The sequence below is a fragment of the Oncorhynchus masou genome, chromosome 33 (assembly GCF_036934945.1).
Source record: "Oncorhynchus masou masou isolate Uvic2021 chromosome 33, UVic_Omas_1.1, whole genome shotgun sequence".
In the NCBI taxonomy this organism is placed as follows: domain Eukaryota; kingdom Metazoa; phylum Chordata; class Actinopteri; order Salmoniformes; family Salmonidae; genus Oncorhynchus; species Oncorhynchus masou.
Window position 1 is genome coordinate 11,930,510 of NC_088244.1, and position 22,720 is coordinate 11,953,229.

Here is a 22,720-nt window from a genome sequence, read left to right on the forward strand (position 1 = left end):
GTGCTGGGGACTTAAAAAGAGGTAATTAACGAGCAAAAGTAAACTACCTCTGGTCCTGTGTCTCGTCTCCTCTCCTCTTCCCTCCTCTCATCTATTCTCCTCTCCTCTCAGTCAGACAAACAACCCTTTTATGATGGCTAGTATCCATGTTATGACGTTTGGAGACAAGCTGTGAGGAGAAATCAAATCATTAGAATGGTAACATCTTATCTATTTGATTAAAGGCAAACATGCAGCTAAATGTTAATCAAGTAAATAGCCATGAGGTACTCCAAACATCCACAGGGGATGGTAATGATGAGCAATGTTGCCTGAGACCTGTGATAACTCCCTAAACTGGTGCCTAGTCTTTAGCTTAGTAAGGGCACTTAGATGACTACTAGCATTTGGCCCATATGGAGATTGTTCCTGGCCTCTAATTGCCTTTTACCTTACCTGCTCTCTGTTGAACTTTACTCCTTGTCCCCCCTGCGTCCTCCTCCTCCTTTATTCTCCTCCTCCTTTACCCTGCTCCTCATCCTTGTCCTCCTCCTCCTTTACCCTCCTTGTCCCCCCTCCTCTTTTACCCTCCTCCTCCTCCTCCTTTACCCTCCTTGTACTGCCCCCTCCTCCTCCTTTACCCTCCTCCTCCTCCCGCGACACCAGCTAAAGGTCTTGTTCGTCTACCATCTGACAGTGGGCAGAATCTCCTTTACTCAGGTGTTCTCTGGGTCACCTGCCAAACAAACACCTAGCCCTGCTGTAAGAAGGTGGGGCTGATGCCAAATCAATAGAGCCTTGGAGCAAGTAACTAAACCTACAGCTGTCATGGCTGACACCATTACCAACCAGGTTTCTCACAAACATTTTGATTTGATTTGTCTGAATGACAAAATCTACCATAAATACTGTGGATAAGTAAAGGTCCTTCCATGGAAACATGTATTTTTCCATCGTTCTATATTTCATTCATCTTCATGTGTCTCCGACCGGCTGATACAGATGGTGTTGATATCACTCTGTGATATTAGTTAATTTCTGCTGCTTAGCTCCAAATGGTTGTCTTCATTATTTATATCCATATTAGCTATTAAACCATGATCTTATTAGAGATTAATTATATTCATTTGTTCATTCAGACATACTGAGTTCAATCGAGTACAGACAATTGAATGAACAACAAAGACGGAATGCAACATGACATTTTATTAAATAGTTTGGGGAATGGCCTTGTCTAAGAGGGGAAGCCTTGTGCGAGGCTGCTGGCACTGAAACCCCCCTGCTGGGGGAAAGGAGTTCCAATGAGGGTTTTGAAGGTTATTATAGCTGCTGGTGGTGGGGAGGTAGAGGGTTGTCCAGAACTGTTAATGAAAAACAGCAAGTGAGAGAACGAGGGTAAGATAACATGTAAATACATCCCAACATTTATGCCACTTGGTTGAGAGAGAGGAAGGTGATAATTGCAAGTGGGAGGAATGTTCATTAATGTGCCATGCTTATAGGCTATATGGTAAATAGGTGAATGACATTCTTCACATGGCTAATAGGAAAGAGGAGAAGCAACAAGACGCTATGCTGATGATGATACGTTTGTATTCATTTCCACTACGCCCATAGAATAGGAAAGTGTATTATGTTATGTTACTGGATGAAGTTAAAGGTGCATTTATACCAGCCTTTCTGGTTGAACTTTCCTAAACTACATACAGTGCAATCGGAAAGTATTCAGACCCCTTGACTTTTTCCACTAAAATGTATTAAATAATTTTTTTTGCCCTCATCAATCTACACACAATATCCCATAATAACTAAGCAAAAACAGGTTTTTAGAAATGTCTGCAAATGTATAAAAAATAACAAACTGAAATACCTTCTTTACATAAGTATTCAGACCATTTGCTATGAGACTCAAAATTGAGCTCAGGTGCATCCTGTTTCCATTGATCATCTGTGAGGTGTTTCTACAACTTGATTGGAGTCCACCTGTTGTAAATTCTATTAATTGGATTTGGAAAGGCACACACCTGTCTATATAATGTCCCACAGTTGGCAGTGCAAGTCAGAGCAAAAACCAAGCCGTGTTGTTGAAGGCATTGTATGTAGAGCGCCGAGACAGGATTGTGTCGAGACACAGATCTGGGGAAGGGTACCAAAAATGTTTGCAGCATTGAAGGTCCCCAAGAACACAGTGGCCTCCATCATTCTTAATGGTGGCAGCATCATGCTGTGTGTATGTTTTTCAGTGGCGGGGACTAGGACACTAGTCAGGATCAAGAGAAAAATGAACAGAGCAAAGTACAGAGAGATCCTTGATGAAAACCTGCTCCAGAGCGCTCAGGACCTCAGACTGGGGCGAAGGTTCACTTTCCAACAAGACAACAACCCTAAGCACACAGCCAAGACAACGCAGGAGTGGCTTCGGGACAAGCCTCTGAATGTCCTCGAGTGAGTGGCCCAATCAGTGCCCGGACTTAAACCCGATCGAACATCTCTGGAGAGATCTGAAAATAGCTGTGCAGCAACACTCCCCATCCAACCTGACAGAGCTTGAGAGGATCTGCAGAGAAGAATGGAAGAAACTCCCCAAATACAGGTGTGCCAAGCTTGTAGCATCTTAACCAAGAAGACTGGAGATTGTAATCACTTCAACAAAGTACTGCATAAAGGGTCTGAATACTTATGTAAATGTTACATTTCCGTTTTTTTTTGCAAAAATGTTTTTGCTTTGTCATTATGGGGTATTGTGTGTAGATTGATGAGGGAAACAACAATGTAATCAGTTTTAGAATAAGGCTGTGACATAATATGCACTGTACACATGCCCCCCTACTTCATATCTCAATCGTTCTTCTTTGGCTGTGTAATAATTCATTTGCGGACTCTGTTTATTATGTGATTAATTCCATCCCCATTAAGCTACCTGCTCAATATGCTTTTCAGATATAAAGTCAAAGGAAATAAAATGGCTTCAGTACCAGAACTTGTACCTTTGTGTCTCACTGAAACAAGCCATTTATTAAAGTCCGTCTGTAGTAGTGACCACAGCAGACCTAGCAGAGCCCAGCCTCCAGTCATAGTATGTTAATGCAGGCAGGACTCCAGAGGCAGAGTTGGACTGTATTCAGAGTAAATGAATCCATTCCTTAATTATATGTAATCTGCTTTGCTCTGTGGCATATGTGATTGTTTGCTAACCTCACATGTTGTTCCCCCGTAAAAAGGCCTGTTCTGGTCGTGACTTATTAGGAAAAGGGGAAGGGTTTGGCTTTGGGGAATAGCTACAATAAAGGCTTGTCTTCATAAAAAAGGCAAGCATCTAAAGCTGCTCCCAGTGTCATTAGAAAACAGCCTTGAATTGAATCTATAGTCAGTTAAAGAATGCCCAGTTTAGATGGTGAACACGTCTGGAGCAGTGTTGGTGGTCAAAACATTAGGAACATCTGCTCTTTCCATCACCTGTTAAATCCACTTCAACAAAGGGACGGGGTTTCCCAATATTCCGAAGTGAATGTGATTTGTTAAGCATTAAGACTATTTAGGATCCTTCTCACTTCATCAATATTTCTTTTGACGATAAAATACACGTCATATTAGGGACATTATAGCAGTAGTGTCACGACTCCTACCGAAGGTGGCTCCCCTTCCTGTTCGGGTGGCGCTCAGCGGGCGTCGTCACCGGCCTACTAGCTGCCACGGATCCTTTTCCTCCCCTTTGTCTGTTGATTAGTGACACCTGTGTTTTAGAGAGGTTAATTGGTTGGGCTTTATTATCCAGCCGGTTCCGCCTACTGGGTGTGCGGGATTGTTTTATGTGTAGTCTAGTGCACGCCTGTAAGTCACGGTTTTGCATGTACGTGTGTTGTTCGGGACTGTTTAGTTACCCTGTGTTTTGGGGCATTTGTTTGAGTGTCGTCGTTACTCTGAACTCCCTGTTTCCTGTGTCTGTCTTCTTCCTCCACTACACCCCGGGCATTACAAGTAGCTCAATATACGGTGTTTCTTCATAATTTTTCTCACAAACTACCAATAAAAGACAACTCTTTCACTGACAACATGATCTGCCCTAGTGTTCTGGAACCTTCTATATGAAAATGGTTTAACAAAAACAAATCTATTAACGCTAATGTGGTTTAGTCTAAAAAGGAAAGATATTCAATAGTTGTACTGTGCTTGAGCTGACAACTGTTGAATAGCTTTTAAAAAGAATGAAGAAATGTGAGAGGTTTGCTACTCAAGAGTCTTTATGAAACCATGTTGCCTTCCTGTGTGCTTATTGGCCTGTGCTGTGTGTGTTTAGCCTTATGAATCAGACAAGTTTGCTTAGAGAAGTGATGAATAACTCCATATCAAAGATGCCTGTTATCCCTGTCTGGAAGGAATACTCTCTCTCTCTCTCTCTCTCTCTCTCTCACACACACACACACACACCGTTCTCTCTCTCTCTCATCACTCTCATCTCATCTCTCTCTCTCAATCTCTCAATTAAACTCAAAAGGCTTTCTCACTCTCTCAGTAGCATTAGAGATGGAAGACTCTTTACACAACATTATGATGACACAAACTAGGTCCTGGAGAGATGCTTGTGTAAAGAGATGGTTGTAATTCAAATCTCTCTTTAAGAAATTACATCTACACTACATACCCCCCTCTGAGTGGTACAGAGTAAAGACAACCTCTCTCCCACACCACATGTCCCTGCAAGAATTACCTTAATTACCTTAATACCAATGGACAGCATTTTTGTTCTTTTAAAATATCCACACATTGTCACGCCCTGGTCTATATTTATTATGTTTATCTTCATTTATTGGGTCAGGCCAGGGTGTGACATGGGTGTATTTGTGGTGTGTTTCGTCTTGGGGTTGTGTGGGGTGCATAGCATAGTCTATGGCTGCCTGAGGCGGTTCTCAATCAGAGTCAGGTGATTATCGTTGTCTCTGATTGGGAACCATATTTAGGCAGCCATATTCTTTGAGTATTTCATGGGTGTTTGTTCCTGTCTCTGTGTTTAGTTTCACCAGACAGGCTGTATAGTTTTTTCACGTTTCCGTCTGTTGTTTTTTGTGCATGTTTAGTTATTTCACGTATAGTCTACTTTCATTCAATAAACATGAGTAACCATCACGCTGCATTTCGGTCCGCTCCTCCTTCAACATAAGAAAGCCGTTACACACATTTGTAAATCATTGCATTAATCAAGTGTGCAACACTATGTGCAATATGGTTTAGATGCTCCTGTATAGTTTGAATTGTTTTGTTAGTCTATATACTATGGTATTTACAGTATGCTAATAGCTGAACTCACACATGAAACAGGAATGTGGCTTTGGCCCCACCACACCCAAGGCTAGTGTAAACAGAAAAGTTGCCAATCTGATGTTGAAGAAAGACAGATCTCACGAGACATACTGTATTTTACTCATGTAAATCCATCCTAAGGAGTAAATGCCAGACGGACAGACAATTATCTATTTGAGGTATTTTTTAGAGCCAAAAGTCACCACCCAGATGTCATAGGCTTCTCAACCTTTACACTTGCGTGTGTGTGTGTTTGCGTGTCTGTGTGTCTGTGGCGCTGTGTGCGAGTGAGTGTGTATGTTTGTGTTCTTTATGTAAGTAGCACCAGTCACAAAACAATTGAAAGTGCACCTGATCCAGCTCCATTGTCAAATAGCCATGTCTTTTCCCCCTTCAACTTGAGGTAGCTGAAAACAGAGGAAGCATCCAATGTGGTTCAGGATCAGCTTCAGTGAGACCTGTCTAGTTCAGTAAGTACCTTGGGCACTCAGACTCTAACTCCAAGATAACCAAAATTAGTAGGAAGGGCGTGTTCTGAATGTTAATTCCACGCCCTAGAATTACAGAGCGTAGTTGTCTGCTGTGTGATTCCTGCTTATTAGTCTTGTACAGCTGACCTTGTGGGGAGACACAATTCAGTCCCATTTAAAATCCTATTTTCCCTAACCCCTAAACCTAACCCTGACCTTCACCAAAAAACCTAACCTTAACCATAAACCTAACCCTATCTCCTAACCCTAACCCTTTAATGTAAGTCTAACTCTAACACGAATTCTAACCTTAACCCTAAACCTCCTAAAAATAGCATTTGACCCCGTGCGGACTAACAAAATGTCCCCAGTTGGTCAGATTTTTGTTTGTTTAATATTCTTGTGGACACATACACACACACACACACATACACACACACACACACACACACACACACACACACACACACACACACACACACACACACACACACACACACACACACACACACACACACACACACACACACACACACACACACACACACACACACACACACACACACACACACACAGGAACAACAAGACCCAGAGCCCTGGGTGCAAAACAAATAATACAAAACACGACATACAAAACAAGGACACGTAGAAAGAACGATGGCAGATGCCCCCCCCCCCCCCCCCCAACTGCTCGGGTGGCATGGCCAGCACATGCTGCCCAAAGGTAGATTAAAATATTACAATTGAGAGTGCGTTAGTAAGTACAAATTCACAGCGCCGACTCGTCCAAGTAGGAGAGGAAAGACTGCCAGATTTGATCAAATGTTGATAATTTATTGTTCAGAATATATCTAATTCTTTCTAAGTGTACAGTGTTTGCCAATTCACTGAGCCATAATTTGGTAGAGGGCGCTTCCCTCCTTTTCCAAAACAACAAGATGAGTTTTTTTGCCAAAATGAAAATTCCACACCAATAACCATGCAAGCTAGAGCATAGGGCAAAGCAGTGGAGTAGTGTACCCTGCGCAGCCTGACATTTATCACACATAGGGGATGTATCAGGAAATATCCTATGCAGTTTAGTTTTGGAATAGTGTAATCTGTGTAATACCTTGAATTGTACGAGATGAAGTCTGGAATTCATGGAGCATGTGTGGATATACTCCAAGCTCTCTTCCCAGTCTGCCACCCAAATGTCAATCCCTAGTTCTTCCTCCCATTTTGCCTTAATGGCACCTGTAGAAGGTGTGCTAACAGATTGAAAAGCATCATATAGACGCGATATCATTTTATCTGAGGTGGGACATATTTTTATGCATCCGTCAAACATGGAAGGTTTAGCATTCCCAAATGTTGGGAAGTGTTTTCTAACGTAGTCTCAAATTTGTAGGTATCTGAAAAAATTACTTCTGGGAAGATTATAAATTTCCCTCAGCAACTCAAAGGAAGCAAAGGTCCCTTCTATGTATAAATCCCCTATGGTACTTATCCCTAACTCTCCCCATCACTCAAAGGTGTTATCAAGGTTAGAAGGGGCAAAGGAGGGATTCCTGGCGACAGGGAGCATGAATGACATTGGTCTAAGCTCAAAGTGGACTTTCATTTGCTTCCAGATTCGGACTGTGCTATGTATAATAGGATTGTTACAATAAAGTGACATCTCCAGATTGACAGGTGACAAAATCACAGCACCAATAGAGAAGGGGTGACACTCCTCATGCTCCATAGTAAACCAGCTGGATGCCGGAAGTGCGTCATCCAGCAGAAACAACAACGCGGAGGTTAGCGGCCCAGTAATAAAATATACAATTTGGGAGAGACAATCCTCCTTCCATCTTGGATTTACAGTGGTGTTTTTTACCTTTCCTGTGTGTTTTATAATCCCAGATAAAATGATTGATAATTGGGATGTTCTGATATAGGTAGAGCTGTTGGGAGAGTTCTCCAAAAATAGTATGTTTGCCTTGAGTTTTTGTATCAGAGAGGGGAAATTCTCTTTAAATAGTAAGGAGTATTGTTTGGTAACTACAATTCCTAGGTCGGTACATTTTTCTGAAGATAATTTAAATGGGAGATGTTCTAGCCAGGAGGTGTTTTGCGACCGTATGGGCATTAATTCACTCTTGTTCCAATTTATTCTGTATCCCGAGAAGGTACCAAACAAATTGATCACATCAAGAATAGCTGGGATACTAGCCTCGGGTTCTGTTACATAGAGGAGGATGTCATCTGCGTATAGGGAAATCTTATTTAGAGTATCTTTAGTATTATAGCCGTTTATTGCTGCATTGAGATCTAATCGTCTGAGCGAGGGGTTCGATAATTAGGGCGAAGAGCATAGGCGACAGCGCACAACCCTGCCTTGTCCCCCTGTTAAGGTTAAATCGGGGCGACAATGATTGGTTAGTGAGTATTCTGGCACAGGGGTTCCTATATAAAAGCTGGATCCAATTTATGAACCCATCTCCAATATTACATTTCTCTAGGACCTTGACTAGATAGGGCCACCCAACTTGGTCAAAGGCCTTTTCGGCGTCAAGAGATATGACGGCAAGGTCCATGTTGGGTAACCTCTGAGAATACATAATATTGAAGAGGCGCCTGAGATTGAAGAATGAGTTTCTGTTAGGGATAAAGCCGGTCTGATCCGAATGGACCAATTTGCCAATTAAAGTGCTAAGCCTGTTAGCCAGAGTTTTTGTTAAAATCTTTTGGTCTGTATTAAGGAGAGATATTGGTCTGTATGACCCTACCTCTTCTGGATCTTTACCCTTCTTATGTATAACTGTAATGAACGCTTTGTCCAAAGTAGAAGGGAGATCTCCATCCTCATTGGCCTGAACCAACATTTTGTGCAGGTAGGGAGAGAGCATGTTGCTGAATGTTTTATAGAATTCACCAGGGTATCCATCTGGGCCCGGGGTCTTGCCACTCTTTAGAGATTGAATTGTTTCTCGAATTTCATCAAGAGATATTTCCTTATTCAGGAAGTTAGAATCTTCCTGGTTCAGGGCAGGAAGATTACAGTCCTCCAAATTTTTTTGCATAATTAAGGGGTTAGAATCCGCTTTAGATGTATATAGATTCTCATAAAACTGCCGGAATCTGTCATTGATGTCTTTGGGGGAAGAGAGTAATTCCCCAGATGCAGATTTAACTTTGTGAATCATTCGGTCACTCACATTTTTTCGAAGTTGTCTGGCGAGTAATTTGTGTGGTTTGTCACCAAACTCAAAATATTTTTGCTTTGGCATAGAGAAAAGATTTAGCAATTTTAGCTGAGAAAATCTGATTATATTCAAATTTTAAAGAGGTAATTTTTTTATGTTTCTCGATAGATGGGTGGCTAGCATTCTCCCTATCCAGTAAGTGAATTTGTCCCTCCAGTTCTTCCAGTTTTCCTCTGTTTCGCCTACTCCTGGCAGCCTGAAAGGAGATGATACAGCCTCTCAGATAAGCCTTCAGTGTTTCCCACAATAATGCTGGGGAGGTCTCTGTGTTGTCGTTGGTATCAAAGAAAAATGTAATTTGGTCTTTAAGATATTCACAGAATGTTGGTTCTGTGAGGAGCTGAGGATTCAACCTCCAGACCCTCTCGTTTGGTACAATGTCACCCAATCTCAGGGAGATGGTGAGTGGACTGTGGTCCGAGATTATAATATCATGATACCTCACATTACAGGTATAGGGGAGTAGTCTAGCATCCAACAAAAAGTAGTAAATTCGAGTGTAAACATTGTGAACATGAGAGTAAAAAGAGTATTCCCTACCCGTAGGGTTAGCGATCCTCCATATATCAAATAAGTTTGATTATTTTATGTAGGTATTCAAGAATTCGCTTGAATAGGAGGTAGGGTATCGCCGGGTAGAGGATCTATCCAAATACTGGTCTAGCACACAGTTAAGGTCCCCTCCAATGACCAGGTTAGTATGGGAGATATCTGGAATCAGGGCAAGGACTCTATTGAAAAAAGAGGGGTTATCAATGTTTGGCCCATAGATATTTAGTAGAGTTACTGCGGTAGAGTGGATTTCTCCTATTACGATCACATACCGACCCTCTTTATCCGCAATAGTGGTTTTGTGAGAAAGGGAATTCCTTTCCGTACCAGAATCGCTGTGCCTCTCGTTTTGGCAGAGAAGTTAGAGTGATACACTTGCCCCACCCACCTACACTTAAGTCTGCTATGAGAGTTATTCTTCAGATGGGTTTCTTGCAAAAATATAATATCAGACGAGAGTGCTTTCAGGTGGGCTAGGACATTGCCCCTCTTAATTGGATCGTTTAAACCCTTGACATTCCAGGAAGTGAATGCAAGCCCCGCCCTCCTCTCATTTGTAGTTCCTATGGTGGCCTGCATACCATGTAACTTGATAAAATGTTAAGAAAGCGCACCAAACCATCACGATCAGCATATGTAGCACCTACACATGAGCAGTATCCAACCCACACCTCCCACCCTGCAAGCACCTTTACTTCCCACCCTGTTCCCCTAATTTCCCCAACACTTACCCCCCCCCATCAACCCACATTTAACAGGCATGCACAAACAGGAGAAAAAAAAGGAAAAAATAAATAAATAAACACATTGTCTGGCCGATGCCAAAAAAGCACGGTGCGACCTCGAACAAGAGGCAAAACAAAAATAAAATCCCAACTATATGTTCACCTCTCACTATCCTAGAACTTCTACTAACATATGAACTGAGGATGCTCCCGCGAATAAAGTGTTCAGTTGGCATCTAATAAACCTAAACAGAATAAGTTGCAACTTAAACATATTGCGCATTTAAGCGTCATCCTGGGTCAATCCCAGAGATAAGCAAGATGTAGTCTCAAGATTATATTGCTAAGCACTGCCGGTCAAAAAATAAACCATCCGCAACATAGTACCTTTACATACTGTGGGTCAGGAGATCGGAACAAGGATTTGCTAAATGAAAAGTTCCCCCCCATAAATTAAAAAAATAAATAAATAAATACAAAAAAATAAATATATATACATATATATACATATACATACACATACACACATGCATACACATGTACACATACATACATATATATACACATAGAGATCCTCACTGAACTTCTGGAGAGAGTTTGCTGCACTGAAAGTAAAGGGGCTGAATAATTTTGCACGCCCAATTTTTCAGTTTTTGATTTGTTAAAAAAGTTTGAAATATCCAATAAATGTTGTTCCACTTCATGATTGTGTCCCACTTGTTGTTGATTCTTCACAAAAAAATACAGTTTTATATCTTTATGTTTGAAGCCTGAAATGTGGCAAAAGGTCGCAAAGTTCAAGGGGGCCGAATACTTCAAATCAAATCAAATCAAATTTTCTACTTTCGCAAGGCACTGTAAATGGTATGGTAGTAAGAATAATGTAAGGATTGTAAAATAAATAACGAAACAAAACAAAAGTGGGGGAATATAAGTATATCCATCCGAAGGTGTCAGTGATCAAACCTGGAAGTAAAAATATGCATCGCTCTGAGCACAGCCGGGATGAAAGTGAATTTAACCTTAAATGAGAGCTCTGACCGCCCTCCATTGGTCGCTTAGCGTCTTACATGTTCGGTAGCCCTTGTTGAGCCCGTTTAATACAGTTTCACCTAATATGGTATAGTATGGATTCGAGTCCATGAGCAGGCCCTAACACGCAATGACAAGGCACTCTAACCTGTACGGGGGGATTGGTGTATATCCCCGGATAAACTTCTCTGCGTCCAAAACCGAGGAGAGCCAAATCTTCTCACCGGAAGGCGGGGTAATTCTTAGTCTTGCAGGGAAGAGCAAGGCTGGGCGAAGATTGAGTTTGTAGAGTTTGGTCATGACATCTCTGTAGTCGGCGCGATGCTTTGCCACATCGGGCGCATAATCCTCATATACACGGAATGGATGCCCTTTATGTGACAGGTTGCCCCTCATTCAAGCTTCACGCAGGATAAGATCCTTGGTCTTGAAACTGTGACAACAGATGATTACTGGGCGAGGAGGTTGGACCGGTCCAGGCACTGGGACAAGGGAGCGATGTGCACGGTCCAGCTGGGGATCCGAATCCAAAACATCCGATCCCATTGCATCCTTCAATAGCTTGGCGAAGAAGTTGGTGGGGCGAGAGCCCGCCTCTACCCCCTCTGCCAGACCAACAATGCGAAGGTTATTACGTCTGGATCAGCCCTCCAGGTCCACCACTTTCACAGAAAGCCTCTGCACACTATCCTGCAATGACGTGCATAGCTTCTCTAACTCGTCGATCCTACCAGCGTTGAATTCAGAAGCTTTCTCACGGTCCACAATACGTTCGAATGATGCTCTCGATTTTGGTGTCCAGTTCAGCAATAGTGGCCTTAAGATCCTCAGCTATAGCAACACGTAGCTCCCCCAAAGCCTGGGTAAGTTCTGTAAGTGTCACGTTGTTGCAGGTGCCTCCCGCCATGTCTGTCTCGTTGTTTAGTGGGGAGTAGGCCTCCGCTGTGGATTTATTGTCCTTTGGTCGCTTATTACTCGACATTTTCATATAAAAAGTTACAATCTAGTATTAGAAAGAAACGTTTGTTGTAAAAAGTGCCATAAAGTAGGTTAAATTAGATTATTTCGCAAAAAAGTTGCAGGAGCCTCTCACGCACAGCCGTTCACTCCTACATGCTAGCTCCGCCCCCGAACACTGACATTTCTGTCTTGCAGGAATTCACGCACAGAACGAGCAGTATGGCTGGTGGCATTGACATGCTGGACGGTCAAGTCAGGATGAGCCTGCAAGAAGGGTACCACATGAGGGAGGAGGATGTCTTCCCTGTAACGCACAACGTTGAGATTGCCTGCAATGATAACAAGCCCTGTCCGATGTGAAACACAGCCCCAGACCATGACGGACCCTCCACCTCCAAATCGATTCCGCTCCAGAGTACAGGCCTCGTGTAACGCTCATTCCTTCAACGATAAACGCCAATCCGACCATCACCCCTGGTGAGACAAAACCGCGACTCGTCAGTGAAGAACACTTTTTGCCAGTCCTGTCTGCTGTTTGGTTCAGTGACGATGGGTTTGTGCCCATAGGCAACGTTTTGCCGGTGATGTCTGGTGAGGACCTGCCTTACAACAGGCCTACATGCCCTCAGTCCAGCCTCTCTCAGCCTATTGTGGACAGTCTGAGCACTGATGGAGGGATTGTGCATTCCTGGTGTAACTCGGGCATTGTTGTTGCCATCCTGTACCTGTCCCGCAGGTGTGATGTTCGGATGTACCGATCCTATGCAGGTGTTGTTACACGTGGTCTGCCACTGCGAGGATGATCAGCTGTCCGTTCTGTCTCCCTGTAGCACTGTCTTAGGCGTCTGACAGTACGGACATTGTAATTTATTGCCCTGGCCACATCTGCATTCCTCATGCCTCCTTGCAGTATGCCTAAGGCACGCTCAGTCAGACGAGCAGGGACCCTGGGCATCTTTCTTTTGGTGTTTTTCAGAGTCAGTAGAAAGGCTGAATGTCAGTAGAAAGTTGCATGTTCATGAATTGTTATTGGTTCATTGAACAAGCATGGGAAACTGTGTTTAAACCCTTACAATGAAGATCTGTGAAGGTATTTGGCTTTTTACAAATTATCTTTGAAAGAGAGGGTCCTGAAAAAGTAATGTTTCTTTTTTTGTTGAATTTATGTATGCGACTAATAAAATCTGATTTGATTTGAATTCAATGTCTGTCCAGGTACCCTGGACATCGGGAGATTACTTAAAAACCTGCCACTTTGGGTGAGCGCTAGTAGGCTTGCGGTTTGCTAGGGTGTTGTGCATGGTGATGGTACATTTGCGTAAGCCGCGACCTCCGAGGGTCACTTTTTTAATCCTAGCGCTTCGCAATCTATTCCAAACCAAAATTTGAAGTTTTTGGACAGTTAAGCATCCTGAAGAATGATAATAACAGGCTAATGATGAACATCCTAGAAAGGCAGGCGTGCACCACTCCTGGGAACACTGCATCAGAATAGAGAAGGAATTAATTACACTCTCTCTTCATCAGAGCTTTTCTATACCAATTTGAATTCCGCAGAAAATCAATCATCTCTACAGAGTCGGAGCAGATGCTTTAGTTTGCCGTTTGCTCACGACAAGTTTTACTGGAGCTGTCAAAGACCGTTGATTTAACATTGGTGTGTGTGTGTGAGAGAGATGCTTAACAGAGAAGATTCCTCCCAGACAGGGATAACAAACCTATTTGATATGGAGTTATTGATTGCTTCTATAAGCAAACTTTTGTCATTCATAAGGCTTATACACAATCAGCCAGTTCACCCATGATACAAGTCAGTATTCAATGTCCATTTATGTCTGAGGACGTAGGGAGATGACATGGAAACCAACCACTAGGGGCAAGAGTGAGCACTGTTACTTTCAAGTAGGTTTTGGTTTTTCTAGGGCATTGTGGACGGGAATGGCAGATTGGCATAAGCATCTGCCTCTGATTCTAAAGTTAAAGGTTGAAAGTTCAAATCCACAATAGGAAGTTGTTTTGAAAATGTTGTTAAGCCAAACCCAAACCTTAACCATTCAGAGTTAATATCTAACCTTAACCTCTCTAGGATAGGGGACGCTTGCGTCCCACTTGGCCAAAAGCCAGGGAAAATGCAGCGCGGCAAATTCAAATAAAATTATCTAAAATCAAAATTTCATTAAATCACACATGTAAGATACTAAATTAAAGCTACACTCGTTGTGAATCGGTTTTAGAGGTTGGTCATGTGCTGCCACAGGTTGTTGTCAATGTTTTAGAGGTATCGGTATCCATTGGTTTCTGAGATCACATCCTGGGATGGAATCTTCTGACGATGAGACTGTCGCTGTGTGTCTTTGCTCCTCTGCCATGTCACAGTAGGTGTGTTGCATCCGGTTCAAAGGACCAATGTAACTGAATGAAGGTTTATGACTGGGATATGGTGATGCCCACCTACTGTAGTGGTAGTGTAAGTGATAGTGGTCTCTGTAATAAACAGGCAGAAAGAGAATGGATCCATCACACAGTGTCAGTTATGGCTATGTAATAGCAATAGAATACATAACTTTGTAATACTGTAGAAAGGTGATATGTAGGCTAGCAGAGCAATGAAAGTAGAGTACATAATGGCTAAGGTATTGACAGCAGCTAGTAGGTCAAACATAGCACGCAAGGAACATAGCAGACTATATACAAGGGTATGGCAGAAGTATTAGCGGTGTTAGCAGTGTTGGCTATAGAAGGCTAGTATGCTAACATGCTTCATCATAGTGTACTATACAGACGGGCTAACAAAGCATATAATATGTGACCGACCGGCTCAATTCGGTCTTATGTAGCAATGAAAGTAGAGACTCAGAGCTAGAAAATGGTATATCAGACACTACAGTTTACATTTACATTTAAGTCATTTAGCAGACGCTCTTATCCAGAGCGACTTACAAATTGACAGTTGAGGAACAATGGGTTTGACTCTGAGAAATGGCCCTTGAATGTTTTGGTACCTACTGGAGAGATCTTGTTTGTCTACACCCATTCAGCATCGTTCACACCCTCTTTAGCTTTAGCTCCACCCACATCTCTTTAAGGATCTACGTGAGACCATGTGCTAAACAACTAAATGTTTCAAGACTAAAGGCTGGTTTATACTACAGGTACTACAGGTACAGGTTCATGAATTTAATCTGGAGTGCCAGAGTGTGCTCTGGGTGTTTGTAAACTCAGAGCGTTATTCGATTGGCCGTTTTTAAATTCAGAGCGTTATTAGATTGGCTGTTTGTAAATTCAGAGCGTTAGATTGACCATTTGTAAATTCAGAGCGTTATTAGATTAGCCATTTGTAAATTCAGAGCGCTTCGCTCTTGAAACTTTCAGAGCGCACACTGGACGCTCTGGCCAAAAAGTAGGTTTTTCACAAGTATTACGGTAGTGTATTGGCCAATGCAATTTTGAATTGTTTTTCTTTTTCGCTTTGGTGCAATTTTCATAAGTACTGTATGTGCTACATTTTCAAAACAGATCATCACAACTCTTAGTACAAAACTCAAAACAGATCATCACAACTCTGTACAAAACTCAAAATAGATCATCACAACTCAGTACAAAACTCAAAACAGATCATCACAACTCAGTACAAAACTCAAAACAGATCATCACAACTCAGTACAAAACTCAAAACAGATCATCACAACTCTTAGTACAAAACTCAAAACAGATCATCACAACTCTTAGTACAAAACTCAAAACAGATCATCACAACTCTTAGTACAAAACTCAAAACAGATCATCACAACTCTTAGTACAAAACTCAAAACAGATCATCACAACTCTTAGTACAAAACTCAAAACAAATCATCACAACTCTTAGTACAAAACTCAAAACAGATCATCACAACTCAGTACAAAACTCAAAACAGATCATCACAACTCTGTACAAAACTCAAAACAGATCATCACAACTCTTAGTACAAAACTCAAAACAGATCATCACAACTGTACAAAACTCAAAACAGATCATCACAACTGTACAAAACTCAAAACAGATCATCACAACTCTTAGTACAAAACTCAAAACAGATCATCACAACTCAGTACAAAACTCAAAACAGATCATCACAACTCTTAGTACAAAACTCAAAACAGATCATCACAACTCTTAGTACAAAACTCAAAACAGATCATCACAACTCTGTACAAAACTCAAAACAGATCATCACAACTCTGTACAAAACTCAAAACAGATCATCACAACTCTTAGTACAAAACTCAAAACAGATCATCACAACTCAGTACAAAACTCAAAACAGATCATCACAACTCAGTACAAAACTCAAAACAGATCATCACAACTCTCAGTACAAAACTCAAAACAGATCATCACAACTCAGTACAAAACTCAAAACAGATCATCACAACTCTCAGTACAAAACTCAAAACAGATCATCACAACTCAGTACAAAACTCAAAACAGATCATCACAACTCTTAGTACAAAACTCAAAACAGATCATCACAACTCAGTACAAAACTCAAAACAGATCATCACAACTCTCAGTACAAAACTCAAAACAGATCATCACAACTCAGTACAAAACTCAAAACAGATCATCACAACTCTCAGTACAAAACTCAAAACAGATCATCACAACTCAGTACAAAACTCAAAACAGATCATCACAACTCTCAGTACAAAACTCAAAACAGATCATCACAACTCTCAGTACAAAACTCAAAACAGATCATCACAACTCTTAGTACAAAACTCAAAACAGATCATCACAACTCTTAGTACAAAACTCAAAACAGATCATCACAACTCAGTACAAAACTCAAAACAGATCATCCATAAGGCTGTTTTTATTGACTAAGTACAACAAAATCATAGTCTTTTTCTCCAAACTTAGTGTTTCATCTAGATATCCATGTTTCACATTGATATAAAGTAACTGCCTTTCACAATGCAATGCTCACATTACTTTTGACATTATTCTCTTATCTTTTATTAAAATACATTTTACTGTTACTTAATCCAACTGCTGTTTAAAAAAAATAATTACATTACATTTTTAAATGTCACCTTTATTTAACTAGTCAACCCCCTAGCAAAACCCAAGCCTACTTGATGGTAATATCGCTCAATGTAAACCCTAGTGGGTTTATTTACAATGACGGCCTACCCTGGCCAAACCATGACCACGCTGAGCCAATTGTGCGCCGCCCTTCGGGACTCCCAATCAGGGCCGGATTTGATACAGCCTGGAATCAAACCAGGAGCTGTAGTGTTGTCTCTTGCACTAAGATGCAGTGCCTTAGACCGCTGCACCACTCGATGATCACTGAAGCGATTGGTAATCCTACAGATTTGACATGTAAACCAGTTTGTCTACTACAGATTTTACAAACTACATCATGAAAATGTATGTCAGTAAAGTAGAATCGTAAGAAGCGGACCAAAGCGTAACGTGAATGCATCATTTTAATAGATGACAAAAACACAAAGTAAAGTGACCAAAACAATATATGAACAACGACCGTGACGCTAAATTCAAAATGTGCTGGCACAAACACTACACACAGACAATCACCCACAACCCACAATGACAAAACAGGCTACCTAAATATGGTTCCCAATCAGAGACAACGACTAACACCTGCCTCTGATTGAGAAGCAGATCAGGCCAAACACAGAAACAGACAAACTAGACATCCAACATAGAATGCCCACCCAGCTCACATCCTGACCAACACTAAAACAAGAAAAACAAAAGAACTATGGTCAGAAAATGACAGTAATATTGTGATGATGACTATTATGATTTTACTTCACAGTACTTTAAAAAATAAAAAATAATACTGTATGCAACAAATTACATTTATTGGTCGTGTACACAGTTTATTCGTCGTGTACACCGATTAGCAAAACGCTTCTAGCTACTTTTAATTAAGTAGGTAAGTCAGTTAAGAACAAATTCTTGTTTACAATGACAGCCTACCGGGAACTGCCTTGTTCAGGTTACTAGCCCAATGCTCTCACCACTAGAATACCTGCTGCCCCACAAGTGCAGTAATATAATATCAATAAAATACCATTAAGCAAAAAAATCCAGAAAGTCCAAAACAAGAAAGAAATGCATCCCCTATACAGTAAACATTTATCCAATATGAACTTGCTGGGGCCTTTTTGGTGGGACACCCTGCTTTACTACAGTTTTTAAATCGCTTTGGTACATATCTGTCCCCCCTTGTGACTGAAAACAGAGGAAGCATCCAGTGTTGTTCAGCACCAGCTTCGGCGAGACCTGTCTGGTTCAGTAAGTACCTCGGGCACTCAGACTCTAACTCCAAGATGATCAAAGTGAGTAGGAAGGGCGTGTTGTGAATGATAATTCTACGTCGTAGCCTAATCCTAGTGATTAGAGTGTAGTTTTCTGATGTGTGATTCCTCAACAAGCTCTCACAGTCTTACTGCAGAATTAGACGCTAATCCACGTTCTCAAAACGTCAAATTTTGAGATTACAGTTAGGATCTAAGCGTTAATGTTTGGGATTGGGTTAAAACATGAAGTTTAGGGACTAATTCTGAATGGTTAAGGTAGGGTTAAGGTTTGGGACTCATTCTGAATAGTTAAGGTAAGGGTTAATGTAGGCTTAAAATAAAACATTAACAAACTGTGCCCATGCACAACATTCTTGTGAAGAGTAATGGGATTGCATCCATCCACCACCCCCTAGCAAAACCCAAGCCTTCTTGATGGTAATATCGCTCAATGTAAACTCTAGTGGCTGGTATTGAAGGCATTTCAGGACATCTTCAGGACATGGATAGACATCCAATTTTTGTCAATCTTGAACAACCTGGCTGAATTCCTAGTGATTCGAGTTTAGTTTTCACTCATGCACCAGCGCACGCACATACATATAAAAACATACACCCAATATAGCACCTAATATTTCCTTCTGTGTGGCAGTCCAGCTTCTCCTGCACTAACATGATTTCCATATTTTGACCTATTCATGTCCATCCTTCATCTGGCCAGTGGAATACAGCACTCTGTAGTTACAGCCAAGACACTCAAGATCCAAGGTGAAATTCAACGTCCATCCAGGTACCCAGAATTTAGAGAGATGGTTATGTTAGTGGGTGGTGGCTGGGCCTAATCCCATGAGATTCTTCGAAGTAGCCATCCTTTGCCTTGATGACAGCTTTGCACACTCTTGGCATTCTCTCAACCAGCTTCATGAAGTGGTCACCTGGAATGCTTTCCCAATAATTTTGAAGGAGTTCCCACATATGCTGAGCACTTGTTGGCTGCTTTTCCTTCATTCTACGGTCCAACTCATCCCAAACCATCTCAATTGGGTTGAGGTCGGGTGATTGTGGAGGCCAGGTTATCTGATGCAGCACTCCATCATCCCCCTTGGTCAAATAGACCTTACACAGCCTGGAGGTGTGTTTTGGGTCATTGTCATGTTTGTAAACAAATGATAATCCCACTAAGCGCAAACCAGATTGGATGGCGTATTCCTGCAGAATGCTGTGGTAGCCCTGCTGGTTAAGTGTGCCTTGAATTCTAAATATATTTGGATCTGTTTAACACTATTTTGGTTACTAATGATTCCATATGTGTTATTTCTTCACTATCGACAATGTAAAAAATTGTAAAAATGAGTAGGTGAGTCCAATCTTTTGACTGGTACTATATACAGTGCCTTGCGAAAGTATTCGGCCCCCTTGAACTTTGCGACCTTTTGCCACATTTAGGCTTCAAACATAAAGATATAAAACTGTATTTTTTTGTGAAGAATCAACAACAAGTGGGACACAATCATGAAGTGGAACGACATTTATTGGATATTTCAAACTTTTTTAACAAATCAAAAACTGAAAAATTGGGCGTGCAAAATTATTCATTCCCCTTAAGTTAATACTTTGTAGCGCCACCTTTTGCTGCGATTACAGCTGTAAGTCGCTTGGGGTATGTCTCTATCAGTTTTGCACATCGAGAGACTGAAATTGTTTCCCATTCCTCCTTGCAAAACAGCTCAAGCTCAGTGAGGTTGGATGGAGAGCATTTGTGAACAGCAGTTTTCAGTTCTCTCCACAGATTCTCGATTGGATTCAGGTCTGGACATTGACTTGGCCATTCTAACACCTGGATATGTTTATTTTTGAACCATTCCATTGTAGATTTTGCTTTATGTTTTGGATCATTGTCTTGTTGGAAGACAAATCTCCGTCCCAGTCTCAGGTCTTTTGCAGACTCCATCAGGTTTTCTTCCAGAATGGTCCTGTATTTGGCTCCATCCATCTTCCCATTAATCTTAACCATCTTCCCTGTCCCTGCTGAAGAAAATCAGGCCCAAACCATGATGCTGCCACCACCATGTTTGACAGTGGGTATGGTGTGTTCAGGGTGATGAGCTGTGTTGCTTTTACGCCAAACATAATGTTTTGCATTGTTGCCAAAAAGTTCAATTTTGGTTTCATCTGACCAGAGCACCTTCTTCCACATGTTTGGTGTGTCTCCCAGGTGGCTTGTGGCAAACTTTAAACGACACTTTTATGGATATCTTTAAGAAATGGCTTTCTTCTTGCCACTCTTCCATAAAGGCCAGATTTGTGCAATATACGACTGATTGTTGTCCTATGGACAGAGTCTCCCACCTCAGCTGTAGATCTCTGCAGTTCATCCAGAGTGATCATGGGCCTCTTGGCTGCATCTCTGATCAGTCTTCTCCTTGTATGAGCTGAAAGTTTAGAGGGACGGCCAGGTCTTGGTAGATTTGCAGTGGTCTGATACTCCTTCCATTTCAATATTATCGCTTGCACAGTGCTCCTTGGGATGTTTAAAGCTTGGGAAATCTTTTTGTATCCAAATCCAGCTTTAAACTTCTTCACAACAGTATCTCGGATCTGCCTGGTGTGTTCCTTGTTCTTCATGATGCTCTCTGTGCTTTTAACGGACCTCTGAGACTATCACAGTGCAGGTGCATTTATACGGAGACTTGATTACACACAGGTGGATTGTATTTATCATCATTAGTCATTTAGGTCAACATTGGATCATTCAGAGATCCTCACTGAACTTCTGGAGAGAGTTTGCTGCACTGAAAGTAAAGGGGCTGAATAATTTTGCAAGCCCAATTTTTCAGTTTTTGATTTGTTAAAAAAGTTTGAAATATCCAATAAATGTCGTTCCACTTCATGATTGTGTCCCACTTGTTGTTGATTCTTCACAAAAAAATACAGTTTTATATCTTTATGTTTGAAGCCTGAAATGTGGCAAAAGGTCGCAAAGTTCAAGGGGGCCGAACACTTTCGCAAGGCACTGTATATATACACACATATACACACACCCTTAGCTTAACCTTTTGGACAAACGTTGGATTCTAAAGTGAGACTGTGAGAGCTGGTTGATAGTTAAGCATCCAGGAGACTGACAATAACAGGCTAATGATGAACATTCTAGACAGGCAGGCGTGCACTAGGGGACCGCTCCTGGGAACACTGCATCAGAAGAGAGGGAATTAATTAGACCCTCTCTTCATTAGACCCTTTCTATATTGCCAAATTCATATTCCTTGGAAAATCAATCATCTCTGCAGACGCTTTTGGTTGCTATTTGCTCATGTTTTATTGGAGCTGTCAAAGCTTGTGTGTTTCCACAGCTGTCAAAGCATGTTGGTTTAGCGTTTGTGTGTGTGCGCTTGTGTCTGTGTGTGCATTTCAACACTGAGTCATTCACTCAAAACATAACCCTCAAATTGACAGCAGCTTGACAAAAATCACAAGACAAAATCACTCGCTTTCAAAAATGAACCCAAATGAAAAAAATACTATAGTGTATATATTTCAGTCATTTAGCAGACACTCTTATCCAGAGAAGTCACAGTAGAAAGCACACATGTTCATTCTGGCCCCCCATGGGAATCAAAGTGCTCTACCAACTGAGCCACACAGGACCAATTTCTAAATGCCGTAGTATTACTATATATACATTTTAAACTATAGTATTCACTGTTGTGTTTTTGCTGACATGATTGTAGTATTTAATTTACTGCAGTGTTTTTGCAGACATGACTTTAGGGTTAGCTAAAATGACACAACGACCAGACTACGCCAGTTACTGTTTAATGAGGGGAACACCTCAACCAGAACATAGTGTATTCAGATCCCTTGACCTTTCCATATCTTGTTACGTTACAGCCTTATTCTAAAAAAAAAAATCCCTCACCAATCTACACACAATACTCCATAATGACAAAGTAAAAAAAAGGGTTTTAGACATTTCTGAAAATGTATAAATAATGTAAAACATAAATACCTTCTTTACATAAGTATTCAGACCCTTTACTATGAGACTCAAAATTGAGCTCAGGTGCATCCTGTCTCCATTGATCATCCGTGAGGTGTTTCTACAACTTGATTGGAGTCCACCTGTGGTAAATGCAATTGATTGGACATGATTTGGAAAGGT